This window comes from Prorops nasuta, unplaced genomic scaffold (genome assembly GCF_024137725.1).
Source record: "Prorops nasuta isolate Cenicafe-Biocafe unplaced genomic scaffold, Cenicafe_Pnas_1.2 PNAS00096, whole genome shotgun sequence".
Taxonomy (NCBI): Eukaryota; Metazoa; Arthropoda; class Insecta; order Hymenoptera; family Bethylidae; genus Prorops; species Prorops nasuta.
The window spans coordinates 151,133-167,801 of record NW_027116893.1 but is presented as its reverse complement, the minus strand read 5'-3'; the positions used below and the strand labels follow the sequence as shown (position 1 = coordinate 167,801).

At 42.1% G+C, this 16,669-nt stretch overlaps 1 protein-coding gene across 1 annotated transcript in view; it reads left to right on the top strand.

Annotated features, from left to right (window-relative positions):
* Positions 1–1,548: 1,548 nt before the first annotated feature.
* Positions 1,549–16,669, top strand: part of LOC136784904 (uncharacterized) — a 118,895-nt gene continuing 103,774 nt past the window's right edge. The window contains exon 1 of the mRNA XM_066745844.1: positions 1,549–1,596. The gene's annotated coding sequence lies outside the window, so the exon portion shown is untranslated. The remainder of the gene's footprint in view (positions 1,597–16,669) is intronic.

Here is a 16,669-nt window from a genome sequence, read left to right as displayed (position 1 = left end):
AATCCCTCCCCCCTCCAAGTGGAGCATAATCGATCGATCCTCCGAGTGTCGAATTGAATTGGAAATAAATTCAATCATAAGTGACTTTGAGGCTATATATTCACGGTGATCAGAGCTTTCAGTCGGTGTTTCAGCTAATCAACGCTCGAGGCTGCGCAATCGTCATCTGAATAATTTCGCTGTTCAAATAAATCATGCAACCCCCGGGTCGCATGATTCCAGTGTGAAATAACGAGATGGTCGCGAGGCTTTATTATTACACGGAGATTACAGCTTTGCAAACATCGCTCGAAAGCTAACCCACGCTTGTTTTCCCGGGGGGGATGTCTGTGGAGGGGGTGGGGTGTGGGTGGGGTGTGTCCAAGGGGACTCAAGGGGGTCGAAGGGGCGAGAGGGAGTTGCGGTTTGCGGGCGACGGGCGGTTAGATGTGGCCAGCCGATTAAGACGTCGATAAATAATATTAATTGCCGACCATCCCCCTTCTGCAAAGGGGTAGCTCTCTCCTCGGCAAGACCCTCGTCGACTCGTGGTTGGGTTGGGGGTGGTTGCGCTTAATCAATACAACGTAACACGGAGGTGCCGATGCCGAGGTGTAAGTTTATTACGTAAGCCGCAGAGCGGCGGCTCGCTCTCAGGCTAAACTCTCTCTCTCTCTCTCTCTCTCTCTCTCTCTCTCCCCCCCTCGACCACTCGCTCTCTCCATCCAGCTTGTGCTGTCGGAGTTCCGTAATTAAAATTAATAATTCCGCGAGCTGGAGATGCAGCCCTGTCAGACGACTCTATTTGCGGCCTTAACGTTGCCGATACAGAAATCGTGACAGGACTGCATGAGCGGCTGCTGATTTAATAATGATACCTTCCATCTCTGGCTCCCTCTCCCTCTCTCTCTCTCTCTCTCTCCCTCTCTATACCACTGTACTTTGCTCTACGTCCCACTCCCTGCTGAACCCTATCACTCTCGCACCCTCTTCCTCTACCTCTCGACCGCTTTGAATTTCCCCACTTTTTAATTATGTATGTTTTATTTATTTGCTCATGCATATTTATAGCACGGATTCTCATATTATTCTTCCACCACTGTTTCTAAATTAACATGCTGAAACTACGGCTAGCTAGATGAGACAAATGTTTCGAGAGGGGAGCTGGAGGGGGATCGTGGGAAACACGTAGCTCCGCACATTATGCTGTAATCTATATATATGTGTATTCGTGTCTCTTTCTGTTTATCCTTTTGGGCGAGTGCGCCGCCTCGTCAATCGAGACTCGGCAAAGTTGTACTTAAATATTTGAAAGGAGCCCTTTCGTCATAACGCGACACATTTTATTTCATGAATAATGCAGGGAGGGATTCTCATCGACAGTTATCGTTGTTTGTACGCGAGATAATATCGAGCTGATAATTTATTAATGACATTTAGATTAGTCATTAGATGCTCGTTAGAGTACCTGTAAATAATCTTCAAATATGGATACCGTTTACAGGGCGTCTTGATAGGGCGACCGAATCTATCCGTCAACTCCAATCACGAGCTCGAGGCCACAGGGGCTTTAAAGCAGAAGGGTAGTTCCTTCGAGGGGGTGGCTTGGCAATCGAGGTAAGGCTAGGTTTCTCCAACCTGCCAAACGATATCTATCGTCCTCCGACTCAGCTACCCTCCCCGTACATCCCCCACTCTTTTCACTCCCCTTTTGCTTATTCAGTCCGCTTACTCGTTCATCTTTTCTTCTTAATAAATCTTACCCCCCATTCCCACTTTTTTGCAAGTTTAATCCTCGTAAAGTATCAAGCCTCGATACCTTTGGCAATAAACAGAATGGTAATGTGACCCACCCCCTCTCCACTCTCTTACACTTTTGAGCAATTTAACTCTCAAGGCCTCGCGTAACATCGCAAAGAGTGATTAATATTCAGTCTTCTTCGAGACTCGACGAATAATAATTATCCACGTGCAGTTTCTGCGAATGCTCGTCCATGTAGCGAGATTTTAATGGCGGCATTGTACGTTTGGAGTCGTGCGAACTCGACCGAATTTAAAGCAATCGATACTCACGATTTCGAGCCATGTTTATCATCCAGCCATCCCCTCTTTCGGCCAATACTATTTGCCTCCCAATTACGTAATTGCAAAGTACGTGATAATCATAAATTTATACATTATAGGGAAGGATCCGTGTATCTATAAATAGTGCGCGAGCCGATTCGCAAGATAATCGAAGAATCAATAGACGCCCGGCGCCGCGCCGAACCGAGCCGCGCCGCGCTGCTCCAAAAGCTTTGCTTCGCTTATTTGCGGTTTATCTCGCAATTTATAACTGATTACTGATTAGTTGAACAAAGAGGGTTAGAGTATTCGTTGTGATAAGAGTTCGATAGACAATCAAAGCTTTCATATAATCTCTGCAGTTTTATTAAAACTACGAATTTTTAATTAATTGAATCAATTAACGATACTCTTTGTACAATGATTTAATCATATATGAGTTATATACGAAAAGCTCTCTTATCCAATCACTCTACGATTTGCTTCTGATCAAAATTTGCGGTTTATCTAGAAATTTATATAATTAATTATACCAATACGTTAAATAGAGAGGATGGAGTATTTGTTGATAAGAATTTCATACACAATCAAACCTTTGATATAATCTGTGCTTTATTAAAGCTACGAATTTTCAACTAATTACTAATACTCTATATATATATATATATATATATATATATTGATATAATTTGAGAAAAGCTACGTAGCTTTCTTATATTAAAGCATTGAACGATTTTTGCTTCTGAAAAGAAATTGTTGGAATTATAGAACAATCGGAGACTCTATTGTTTTTCCTTGCTTTCTTCATTATTGGTAGCTGATTAATAGAAGTGGTAAGTAGAAACGGGATATATATGGTGAACCGTGGTCGACTGTGCAAATTCAATGCTGGCATTGTTCGATTCAGTTCACAATTCACGAGCTGCCGGTGGTATTTATGACCGAGTCCAATAACAATGTAACTCTCGTATGGATATTTATTGCAGTTAAACATAAAACACTGGCTTCTCACTGCGAGTCAATTGGGAGCCTGCGCGACCTTACGAATATTTCGCTGTGCAAACGATGGAGATCATCCCTTCTTTATTTAATCGTGCAAATCTAACGACCAATAAGTAGTATAGCTAAAAGTTTCGTCGGACGCCAAACTTTTTCTCTCTCCTTCCCTTCTCGAGTGGTTTATAATTCGATTTGGCGATAGTCCCGTGCCGTCCAAGCAGCAATAAAATCACAAATATGCTGATACGACGGTGCGTCAGTCAGTCACGGATTTAACAAATCCAACCAGCCGGAAGTCACGTGCGAATAAAACTCTTGCAGAGCTAAGCAGATAGTTATCGAGTTTTTCCTGACGCTATTCACCAGCTTTCGCAGTCTCGAGCCTTTCAAAAACGACAAACTCCGCTTTGACGCCTCTGCAAATTTCGGAATTAACGCTGCTAAGTCTTTCAAACCCCTCTGAACTGTTCTAATTAGTCGAACGAAATGGAAAAATTCACCCCATTCTTCCACCCCCCTCTTTCTCTCTCGATATACAGATTGAATCTTAATAAAAATATTTTTAAGCAACCTTTATTCTCGCTTACTATCATTCCAAGGCGATTCTCAATTTTTTTAATAATTAGAGAAAAAAATAGAAGGAAGTTTCAACGATGAAAATCTCATCAAGAAAGAACGAAAAGCCATGTTATATATACAGTTTCTTTTTTAAACAAGACTTTGCTTTTAGATTTTTTCTAACGTTTATCAATTTAAGGCATCGCGAGGAACACGTGTGAATAAAGGAAGGATATTGCGTAACAATAGATTTCGATAAAAGTAGAATGGTAGAATGGAAAAAGTGAAAGAAGGGGGTTGAAATTCAGATGAAAGGGAAAATTGTTCGTCAAGCAGATGTTTATCAAGCCAAGTTTTCGAGGGTGCCTACCCTAGTCGATGCAAGGGTAGGAAAATCTGCTTTGCTTCTCCAACGAAAATTGTCATTCTCCTCACGTAGAAAGCTTTAAAGAAATAACCCAAGTTATAAAAATCAACCGACGATTGAAAAAATAACATAGTTATAAACAAATCACTCTTCGCATCCCTTCGTTAACAAAAATACATGTCTAAAAAAATTCAAATACCGTTAGAAAAAAAAGTATGTGTTGCGAAATTTTGATGGTCGGAGGAAAGAGGAGGGGGGGGGGGGGGATCGGAGAGATTTTTGAGCAACGTCGTAATTTGGATGACATTTGGCAGTTGGTTCGAGTCGGGTCACACGGTTATAAGGGACGAGAACGCATGGGACGCGTGACGGCTGCACAGATTAGGTTAGCTTTGGTGATAAGTGATCGCGGTTCCTGGGCTGAAACTCTAATTAATACCTCGACGCTTCGTTTGAGCCGGTGACTTACGGGCCTGTCGGGCCGACGCAGAATTACGCCCGAACTACGGCGTAACACCGTTGTCCTTCAGGGGCGGTACGACCATTTGTTATCGGCAACTTGGCTCTGCCCGCCCGCCCGCCGCGCCTTTACCAGAATTCAATCGCTAAACTCGGGACCGGAAGCTACACACATGCTCTCTCTCTCTCTCTCTCTCTCTCTCTCTCTCTCTCTCTGTTCTCTTTTCTCTCACCTCTCCATATATCGCTCTCGGCCTTTCCTCTCTATTTTTATTCTCTTTCATCCTTACCGAGACTTCCTTTTACTCTTGCATTATATCCCCCTCATTTTTCCCCTGCTTGTGCGCTCGTACAGCTCATCATAAAACAATTCACGAGCTCGACTAAAAATCTCGATAAAATTTAGTAGGTAGCCGAAAGAAAATTAAAATACCGAAGAAAAACTTTTATTAGCTCGAATTATTTTAATAGATTGGCCGAGAGACGAAAATAAAATAAGAGACATTTTTGGCATTATTATAAATTCTACTCGGCGTGTGGGATATGGCGTATAATCGTATGATTTATCGTATTGTATTTTTATACGAAATGATGGTAAATTAATGGTGAAATTAGTCTAATGCGAGGATGAATTATTAATAAAATAGCTAGTGGTAAAAAAAGAGCAGAAGAGAATAGCTTTTAATCTTTTATAAGGCATGATACTCATTATGGATTGAACTAATACATATTTGATTTTCAATGCTCTTATATATATATATATATATATATATATGTATGCTTTATTGATTTCAATATTAACTGGTAGTATTACTTTTCACTTTGTTAGCCTGTAAATTATTTTCACTTTAAATATAGCTTGTATAGAGAGACGGTGAGCGAGCAAGAGCAGAAACTTTTTTGCAGGATTATTTTTTATATCTCATAGCTTATTAAGAAGAGCCAGTAAAGATTCATATTATTAGCCTAGGAGGGCTTCACTTCCGCTTCCGTCAGTCCGTTAATTCGACGTAGACCTGACGTTATAACGTCCGGTTGGCTGACACTTGTTCACCGAGCGTTTCGCCTTTAACTTTTCATACCAGCTCCTAGATTATAACAATTCTCTCACGATAATTCTTAAACACAGCGTGGCGTCCCGCGGTTTACTCGCAAAATCACCCCTTCATCCCCAAAATTCGACCATAATAACAATCCTCTGCACATGGATTATTATTACATCTGCAAAATGAACTTGAATCATTTATCTACAGATATTCATGTGGGAGCTCGTTAATTAAAGACCGTGATTACACTGGTAGATATTTGCCAAATTTTAAGCTAATTTACGTGGGTTTTGGGAAAATCACATTTCGTATCTTTATCCTCTTTGTTCAAGAGATATTACCATTTAACAACTCGAATATATTCCAGAAGACGACACTTGACCGAAGATTCGCGTTTACAAAGGTAGTTCAGGGTGCATTAGGTCGGTGCTTCAACAGTGGAGAGAGTGTATGCGCACGCAGCTTATCGGCAGAATAAACAATCAGGAAGTGAACGACTTGCACACACGTCGTCTGTGCAAGCACATAGTTGCGCGTTTTATCCGTCGCGTGTTATAAGCAAGAGACAATTTTCTAATAAATATGAAAAACAAAATAAAGAGCTAGCTTGAGAGACCCATGTACGTATTTTAATGGAAATATCGCTTGCTCTCTTAATAAGTAGTAAAGTCAGTGTATAGTCGGCCGTTCCTGGCATTCGTCCAATACAGCTGTCTCTCTCTCTCTCTGTCTATCGGTTATTCGGTTTTACAAGAAGCAGTCACTGAACCGTTAGATTATTTTCCGCACGGTACTTCAAAGCTTCTATCGTTCGCTCTTATAGGCTCTGCAGCTTCTTAAACTGTTCGAATCTCACATTTTGGAGGCTAGCAAAGTTTTCAACTGCCAAAAGTCCTCAGGCTGAAACTCGAAATTTTAACTGGCTCCATCAAGTTCCCCCCTAAGCTTAATATACATCATGCTATTTGGCGTGGCAGCTGTATTTTCGTGCGCGAAACCGTGAAGCATTTCGAAGAATTTCATAATCCACGAGGCGAGCGCTCGGGCGCGCGCCTACCTTCCTTTTCCACTGCGCGCAACAGTAATTCTATGTAAATTCGAAACAAATTACAAGTTGGCCAGCCAGCCAACCGACGTATAAAACGTCTTCAACTTTTGCCTCAAGTGTATCTCGGCGTGCATCGTAATTCAACTTGCGATTAATATACACACATGTATGTATATCGTTGGATAGGCAGTGTGAGAATTATTACACTTACACCGAAGATGGAATGGCGAGCATAAATCACAGAGATTGGTCTGAATTATGTAGTTTTTTAACACTGGGGTATAGTTGCCATGGATATTGAACATGCTGAAGCAGACGCGAGTAAGGATGAACGCTGTATAAGAAAGCAAGTTAATATTTAAGAGCTTTGCAATAATTGCATCTCTTGTCTTATAATTTACACTTGTATAAATATATATATATATATATATATATATACGTAGCATTTACAACGAACAGCACGATACCATCGTAAAATTAACGCAGCGCGTGTTAATTATGGGCTGCTTTTAAAGAGAAAGTAGATAACGCCAGTTAATAGTCGGACGTGTTCAGTGACACTCATCATTTACGGTTAATAACAATGTTGAATGGAAGAGTGAAGTTGAACGAGGAGAAACGAGTGAGTGGCTTATCGGAGCACGTAGCTATTTGGTAAAACAAGCCCTTTACAGGTAGAAACACAGGCTGAATGCGAAGATGACGTCAAAGAGACAAGACGAAGCCAGATCTCGGTCTAATCTGATCCAAGATAGACCGAGGCTGACACGATTGTAAGACTCCGAGACTACTTAATTACGCGAAACTTGAGCGCGCTAATTATAGGAGCTGCCAAAGGCGAGCACTGCCGTCAGAAGGCCAGCCGTTAGTCGTGGAACTATTCAATTGGCCAACTTCTTTCATTCCCCTATCGCGTCGACAAAAATTTATTACCCACGCTTAATTATAAAGTCTGTATACTCTTACTACTGTACTGCCAATTGTGAAAAATGATCCTTGCGATCGGACCTACCTTTTCCACTCGGAGGAATTATTTTAATTCGAGCAAACCGATGGAATCTCGTCGTTGCGATATACTCCAACGCGATAACTTTTCCATCCTGCGATATATAGTGCAATTCTCTCGAACCACGAATAAATCCAAGGGTTTTCGGCTAGATGTGAAACACAGGTATGTCAGTAACAGAAATCACGCGCGAGCCACAGAAATGTAATTGAATATCGAGCGAGGAGCGTTTTCTCTTTCGAGCCTTGGGTTATTAGTGCTAATAATTTAACGGGCTCCGAGTTGATTTACTGCCTACCAAACCACCCCCTCCCCTCCCCCCAATTCCCTCATGGACGACTTACCACCTTTTCAGGGCTGCCAGCAAACACATTCAGTTTATAGTTCGGTTTTCGTTCCGCGCCCGCTTCGAGTTGTTTACTCGTACACTCAGGCAAATGCACCGTTTGCGCTTTAGGTATGTTCGTAATCGTGTTCCTGTAATCGTACCAATCGCTCGGAAACAATAGGATGATAAATCAGCTTCCTGATTTTCATCAACGAGCTCCCCGACTCCACGTTCTTCCGGATTGTTTGCTCGTTTAATCAAATTAGGCGTTTAGATTATTTTAACCAAAGTGCACGCAATCTCATTTCGCACTTGCCACGCTCATCAGCGATTGCACCAAATGAACAATAAAATTCTTTCTCCCTTCGTTATTGTTAATGTATACTGATTAAATCAACGTTCCAAGACAATTAGAACCTCTTTATCATTCGAGGGCGGTCTTTGCTCCGTCAGCGTATAACCAGCGGTATTTTATAGCCACTCTCTTTTTAGTTTAAGATTCGTTGCAATTCCGAACACGCAGCTTTGGTTTTACACAAGTATATAGCGTTCGGCCTACAATCTGGTCACTATCGTAACCGGTCCCCGACTATCCGCAAGCTCTAACTGGCTGTAAACTCGGTGGAATTCGTTATCGGATCGGACTCGTATCTCCGCAAGCCGGTAATCGAGAGCTTCGCGATTTCCACAGCAAGCATTGGCGGCCACGTTCCATTCGGTAGCAGTAGCCAATCAATAAACTGCGCCCGGTATTGACCTATCCAATCTGATCGGGTCAAAGAATTTTTTACGCGTCACACACCTAAATATTATCAAGATAGAGCGAAATTTATCGGCTGAAAACATACGGCCGATTAGTTGCATCGTGCATTATTGATCAAAACGAATGTCCGACTAATTATAGGTTCGTACTACTTATTACAGTGTTGCTCGAGAATGTAGTTTGTCGGGGTGAAAATTCGATGAAAATTCGGCGAAATTGGGTGAAATTAGGGCTTCTATTGAAATATTCTTTTAACGCGGAGCGTAGCGCGCGCGTCGTTGGGACAATTTCACGAGCCGGTTGAAGGGAAAGGAATAATAGCGCGATGCACATTAGCTTGTCCCATTCTCTCAAGCCGTCTCATGGCGCGACAATAATACATTCGCGCTCCCGTATATCTCGAGCTTGCATGCGCTGCTCCTTCCTTTTTATTTTACAGAATTTCATTCGTCACGAGTCAAGTTGCTGGGCGGCGAGTCGCGCAACGAATCGCAATTATTTTTCCGCCCCGGCCGATTGTATACGCGCGCGCGCGCGCGCGTGTCAGCGAACATTGTTGTCTCGGGCAGAATTCCATTTTTGCAAATTATTCTTCCACTTCTCTCCCCACCCCTTGTCGAGCATTGTTCCACAAGAGGCACATTGTGTCTCGGAACATAATAAATTATTCCATCCCGCTCCGTTCCCTCATTCACCCAGCTCCTCCTCCTCCGTATACATTCGCGCCTCGCTCTGCATCAGCAGGACCAATTAATATTTCAATTCGAACTTTCGTCCAGAAGCCCCTTGCTGCTGCTGCTGCTGCTGCTGCTGCTGCTGGAAGCCTGCCTGGCACTCTCTCAGGAAACACGCGAACCAATGACAAAGATTGCCTCGGCTCGCGCTCGGTGCAACGCTTAACGTGGACTAACATTCCTTGCACCCCTCTATGGCGAAATGTAATTTTTCAATATAATGTTCCATCTATATTCTAGCTTGTCCGACCAAACTCGAGCTTTTCTACTGATTTCTCAGGGATTCTCCCCTTGCTTCAAAATTTCAAAGTAGTCTTGATCAATGCTATGATCCGACGGTACTCCCCCCCCCCCTCCACCTCTCCTCGGTCTTCAAATTGCTTTTGTATTTTGGTAACTCATCTAGTTCCCAGCGATCGTCAGTTTTCACGTCCGCCGAGAATATTTCGAGATTGCATTACCAAAGTAAAATTAAATTTTGGCTTGATTCTAACTTCATTTGTGTAAGTAGGATGATGTAAATTTGTTTTAGTTTAATAAGACTAGACGTTAACATTCTTAAAACTAATTTACAAACATTAAATGGAGGCGGAACATCCTTGCTAAGTTGGTCTCTGTATACGAGCATGAAATGAGCGAATATCTTAATTTGTTCAGCATGCACATAATGCAAACTGAGTCAATTAATACTTGAATCAGGAATTTCGCGTGTTAAGCGACCATATCGTAGCAGTAGACGAGCGCAAGTGTAAGTACCCCCTCAAGGAAACCGTTTCAGCTCTCTATATCGTGGGAGCTAGGTGGACTCGGTACAATCATGAACTTGGGCCAATAACGACTCTCCTATATTTCACTTCGTTTATTCGCCTGGGTCCACCCCGAGTCCACAGCTCTCCTCAAAATATATATATATATATATATACACACACATATAGCCGTAGTCCTTGCACCGATCTGATATTATTTGAAAACTCGATCCTCTTTCATCGATCAACTTCCGGTCCCCCCACTCGTGGAAACTTATGATAAAACAGTGAACGCACACACACACTTTTGTATACCGTTAAGAGTGAGCGGATGCTTCGAGTGTAGTTCTTCCGATTTAACGATAATACGAAAACGATTGTCCAAGAATATAATATGAAAAAAGTACTTTCTCTCCCCTCCAAAACTTTTCGCTCTCGTCTCAAATAATTATCTTGACCCTCGGATGTTTTATCCTCCTTCTATCCCATAAAAAATGAAAATCTAATGTTATATATATATATAGCTGTCGAATGAAATTGGATTGATAAAGTTTTCAAAGCGAAGATGAAAACTTGTTGAAAAAATTTCTTATCGCTTTATAAATCTTGATTACCACTTTGAAATATAGTTTTGCAGTGGGAAAGAACAGCTTGGAGGAATATTCCTCAGTTCTTGACTAATTAGCTAGATAATTATATATATATATATATATCGAGGGTAATTATTTATTCATTCGAAGCTTCGATTTTGTCCTTGATCAAACTTATTGGAACTTGACATGAATACCTAGAAGGATTTTGTGATTGAAAAGGGACGCTCTACCAGATTGGCCCATCGAAGCACTTTTTCCACTTGCAGCTTCCTGCTAATCCTTTTTGGTTCTCCCCTTTAAGGCTACTTTGCAAGTTTTAATAGGCAGTCTTCTGTCACAGGACGAAGCGACCGTGAAATATCAGGCCAAAAGCGAGCGATGAGTAAATAATTTAGCGAAACGACACCAAGCTGTTTCCAATATTGGCCAGTAAAGTAAATTGCCAGCATTTTCCACTTAAATTTGATTGAAGAGGATGAAAGAAAGGGGAAGGGGCAAAGAGGCTGAATAAAAAGGGAAGGAAAAAAGGATCCGCGAGAGAGGAAGATGGAGAGAGTAAAAGGTAGATTCCTTTATTTTTGGAAGACTTTGCAAATTATAAGAGACGGCTATCGTAGGAGAGCATCCGTGAAGCATCGGGATAGAAATATACTGTGAACTGATAATTTAGTGGAAGGAAATGACACCGAGGGGCACTCGATATTAGCTACACGCTCCGCCGGCTATCCAAGTGAAGCAAAAGCAGTCATCTCGTATAACGTCTGTAGCTCGGATCGTGTCTAGCAGCACCTCTGATAGTCGTAGGAGCAGCCAGCTAGCTATAGCGAAGCCAACACGCACACGCATCTCTCTCTCTCTCTCTCGCGATTCATCTATGCCCCTTAAATCCTCCTCGAGAACTCGGATCAAGGATCAAAGGAAACGTTTTGCGCCCTGATATTTTCCGCTGGATGGAGTCAGCTAGCTTTACTCTTCTACCCCCACCCCCACCCCTTCTCTTTCTTTCACCCTTTATCATCATTCCATTTGCTCGAAATTCAAAACTTGCAGCGCGATATTACCGAAAATGTTGCTCGAGTTAGCGCCTCGAGTTAATTGAAAGACTCGCGCGCGCGCGCGCGCGATTTAGTCTAGATATTATCCTCCTCCATCCTTTACAGCAATCGAATTCCCTTCAAATGTCTCAAGTTCATCCTTCGAAGAGTTAATATTCTCCCTTTGGTGTACCGCTACTCACTCTTCCGCTAAATATATATATACGTTTTATAGCTGCTTGCTTTTAAGAGAATTAAACGAATCGACCATGAAATCTTTATTATTGCTCTATATAATTATATTTCATTATTGCAAATCTTCCGGGCTTTCTCGTCCATGCTAAAAATGATTCCAAGGTTCAAGCGTTGCGATATTACGGTGCAAAACGTCGTGCAGGTATTATTCCTTTGCTGTATTGAGGCAAAAGTGGTGTTTAAGTGCAGCTGCACTTGCAACGCTCCTTATTGAGACGAGTTCGCGTCTCGAGTGCAAACTGGAGATCACATGCACCTCGTTATGTACGCATTCACGAATATTTCCCTCAAAAGCTAACGACCCCAGCCATGTACAGGGGCTTTAACGAATAATTTTACCGAATTAATTACGAGGTCCAATGCACTTCATCAAGAAATTCTTTCTTCGGGTTTTTCTTCGAGTACGGTACATGTCTTGTTAATTGATTATTTACGATTCTTTGTCCTCGTTCTCTGATTACTTTAACGCGTAATTTTAATAACACTCGCGGGAGAGAAGAATCGATATAGATTTTGTCAGAGTGAAAATCTCTTAGGAAGAAACGAAGAAGAAGGGTCGTGGATGAAAGCTGATAATAAATTGCGAGGAGTAAAAGTTTCTAGGAAAATCGTAATAAGTTTGACGAGTTAATTAGCCACTTCTGTCGTCTTAAGGGACGGATTTCTCGGACCCTCGACCGTCCTTAAACGTTTTTCCACTCTCCTTCGCTATACGCACCTTCCGCGTGGCGTGGCGTGGTGTGGCACCTCGCGTCAGCCTCGCAGCTGAACGATTATTAGAAACTGAGGTTTACCCAGCAGCAGAGTCCTGTCTGCAACTTGGGAGCCTCCAAGGGAGTCGAGTCTTTGTTTCCGGGATAATTAATTTCGAGGAAAACCTAGTGGGGAAGCCACACCCTCCAAACATCAACCCAATAATCCAACTCACTTTTCACTACCCTATATAGCTACGTGAATCTGTAACGCTTATCCAGGATGTCCTTCGGTCCCCTTTAAATCCTTGGATTCTCTTCTTGCAACAATAGCGTTACTGCAAATATATACGTATATACAGGACTTGTAAAATTAATTTCATGTTAATCGATGTAAGAGAACTCGGTCGTTTTAAACGTGGATTATTTTCAATGAAATTTATATATATACAGAAGCTCGCGGGAAACGACTAGTTCCTCGCTCTCATCGATATTCCAAAATCCCATTGGTATTCAGAGTACAAATGTCTGTCCCGTTTCAATTGGTTTCTTCTAATGACTCTGTCGACCCTTGCCACGTAACATTAACGAGAAGCTTCGCTGTATCGCCAGCTATATTTTCTCAAAACTTTTCTGACAATTGAACAATTGCCATTTCCCTGAATAAAGGGAACTTGCTTAATTTTCTTTCTATAGATTGAATATTTTAAAATTAACACAAATATTGAAATAACTTGTATTATTTTTGTTTAAAACAGATGTTATCCTATTTGTAAATGTAGGAAGAGATCGAACGGCAGAAAATTGCGTAATTACATTTGCATCAGAGAAAGAAGTAAAGTAGTTGTAATTTATTCCTATTGGTTTTTGTTAGTGGGATAAGCGCAGCATTTCTAGGTAGTAATCATTTAGTAACTGTTGGCTCTTAACGAGAGAATATTCGTTGACAGGAGGGATTGGTTGGAGCGGGGTAACAGTCGGGGGTGCAAAACGCGAATACTGGCAACCACAGCCTCAGCCGAAACTTATGGCTTAGAAGGACGTGTAATTTCCTGTTGGTAAAGTGACTTTGGCGTTCCTCCTTTCGCGGCAACACCGGAATTTACAATGACGAATGTCCCGGCACTTTTTAAGCGATGTATTTCTGGAGAGAACATCCAGCTTATTAGAGACTTATGAGTGTATACTCCCGCCGCACACGCACGCCCACTTCGCTACACACCAGACATGCTAGCCATGCCAGAATACTTAAGAACGCACAAAACCCTTTTAAATTAATGGCCCTTGCACCCGAAACACGATATACAAGGCAAATCCAAGGCAAACGAGCTCTCGTGCCTCTCCGAACATGTTTTATTTTTACCTTTTATACTCCCACCAGCCGAATTCATGTTTAATCTCCAGTTAACATTTTCCTACGCGCACTGCTAATTAATCGAATGTTAAAGACTCGTTTGAAAAATATCAATGCGATGCAACGATAATACGAAGAATTTAGTGGTCTCGTTCCTTGGATATAGATTATCCTATGGGAATAGACTTATCATTCTAACTTGATTTTCTAAAAATTCCACCCCCGTCGATGTGCAGGGGACGCGAAATGTCAATAAACGACTGGCCAATAAAACAAAGGCGTCAATCCCCCGTCTACCCTGTCAGATACTAACTTTACCCTTTCAGTGTAACTCTGTTTGTCTACGCCTTTATTTTATTGGTCTTTCAACCATTGATTTATCGACCCTTTTTTCATTAACTGGAAAACAGACGTTCCTTCGGATTAGAATTGCTTTATTTCGCGAAAACTGAACAGTTTTCGAAAATCCCACTTGGACGATACTCCCCGCGCGATAAGCAGCAGTCTCGTTGTCAAAAAGAAAAAAATTGGATTTCTGCCGCATCGGTAAATCCCTTCTCCGAGGCTCGGGAGAAGCTTGGCCATCCGCAGCTATTTCTCGCGCGTACGTCTCGTTTAAACAAAAAGGTGGAATAAAACTCTCCAGTCGGAATTATGTAACTTTGAAATATCACCCCCACCCTTTTCCTAGCTGCGCACGATAAAAACTGTTTCAAGCTTCGTCTCCCTTTGGCAGTGGTACGTGCTCGATCTTTGAATTATTCGCCATTTGTATGAAAGAAAATTCGTCTTTATGGAAGGCAGTACGTTACTTGAAAGTTTTAAAACTCTCCAGCAGTTCTCCTTAGAGAGATTCCGATCCCGAAAGAAATTGCGGTACGCTGGAAAACTAGTGACTCCATGAATCTTGTACGCCTGCTTTTCGACTTTTGGTGCGAGCGTTTCTTTCTCGGTGAATCCATTCCGACCATCCAGCAGCAGCTACGAGGCGAGCGTTGCTGGCTGGTGGCAGCAACAGCAGCTACCAGTCACGCGTGTGGTCCGACGGCCCGGCGAACGCCCTAAAGAGGATCCAGCCAACCCGAGGGGGCGAGAGCGAGAGAGAGAGTGAAAAGGATGAGGGAGACTAGGGAAGAGTCAAGCATCGAGTCTGATTTACAAGCGCCATTAATCTCTTACGTCCCTCCAAACTCGTTTCACGTCCAAACGCAGATACGCGCTGTCTATTATCGCATATCGTTTTGGGAGGCCTTGCCAAATGGAAAAACTTGGCCTTAAGAGTGTTTGGATAAAATATATATATCACCTATAGAGAGAGAGAGAGAGAGAGGTCAAAGGTTGGGGATTAGATATATAATAATTTTTCTCTCTTTATCATTACTTTATTTTGTCTTAGTTCTGCCTAAAGTTTAGCAATGATTGTGTGTATCATTTTCCATCGGGATAATTATTGACTATAGATAAAAACTTATACAGAGTCGTGTGTTTAGCACATTGATTCGTCAGTTTTATCAAGGCTTCTTGGGGGAAATCTGGCTAGGATTCCCAGAAGGAAGGGGCTGGTCCTTGGCAGTTTACGCAAGGTACAAAGAGAAAGCAGGGAGAGAGAGAGTTGAAGCAGCAAGTAGCAAGCGGAGCTTTCGGTACTTGCAGTAGGTGGCTCGTTCACGGTAGTTCAGGCTCCGGTTTCCTACTAATCAACCTAATTCCTAACTTGTAAAACACACAAGCTGGTCGCCGGTTAACGAGGTTATCCCTTGTTAAGCATCGAACCCTTCCCGGATACAAGCCACGCGTGGCTGACCATTGGCAAAAAGGAAAAAAAAGAATGGAAAAAAGTTCCAACAACCCCCCGTTATCATTCGAATGAAATTTTACTCCGATGGGCGGTCATGTGTATACGAGGGGGTGGCACGGGTGCATTTAGGGAGCTGCGAGCCCGAAGCTATTGTCGCTCACGCGCTTCCGCGACAAAATGTTAATTACCTCTGCGAAACGTCATTGAAACAAATGGTTATTTCCAAGCTGCCCTTGCCATTAATGTAAACAAGAAAATTGCACTGAATCATATTCCTCTCTCTCATAATGGCTCGCGAAAATGCACTGCTATTGGCGAGACTGCTCCATTTTTTCCTCAAATTTTCCCCAAGAAATATTTTATTCAATAGGATTATTATATTCGTATGCTCCGTCATTGCGTCCCTTCATTTTTCCACCATCAACCCCTTTGATTTTTTTTTTTTTTTTGAGTTATTCTCCTCAGCGTCCGTGCTTTCGTTTGCTCGTAATTTGGGATTTTTTTTATTTTCGGATAAACTTTTGGTATATCGAAGGCAGGTTTTATTATAGAAACATTTTGGTACCATCGATTTTCGACAGAATCCGTGACAGGTGTTAGAAAACATCGTTTTTCACCACGCTATTTTCCATACGGCGCCTACTTGGCATTCCGCCAGCCACTGTCATTCGAAAAATTTATAAAAATTCATACTTTGCTGTCGGAGCATTCGTTTATGCCGCAGTTACAAATTTTTCAAATAGCGGCTACCTCGTTAACCTATATTTTTCAATCGTTGTGTCTCTCATCGCGGGACACAGTATTTAGCATTCTGCTCTCGATGTGGATACTTGGAGAGATCTAGTT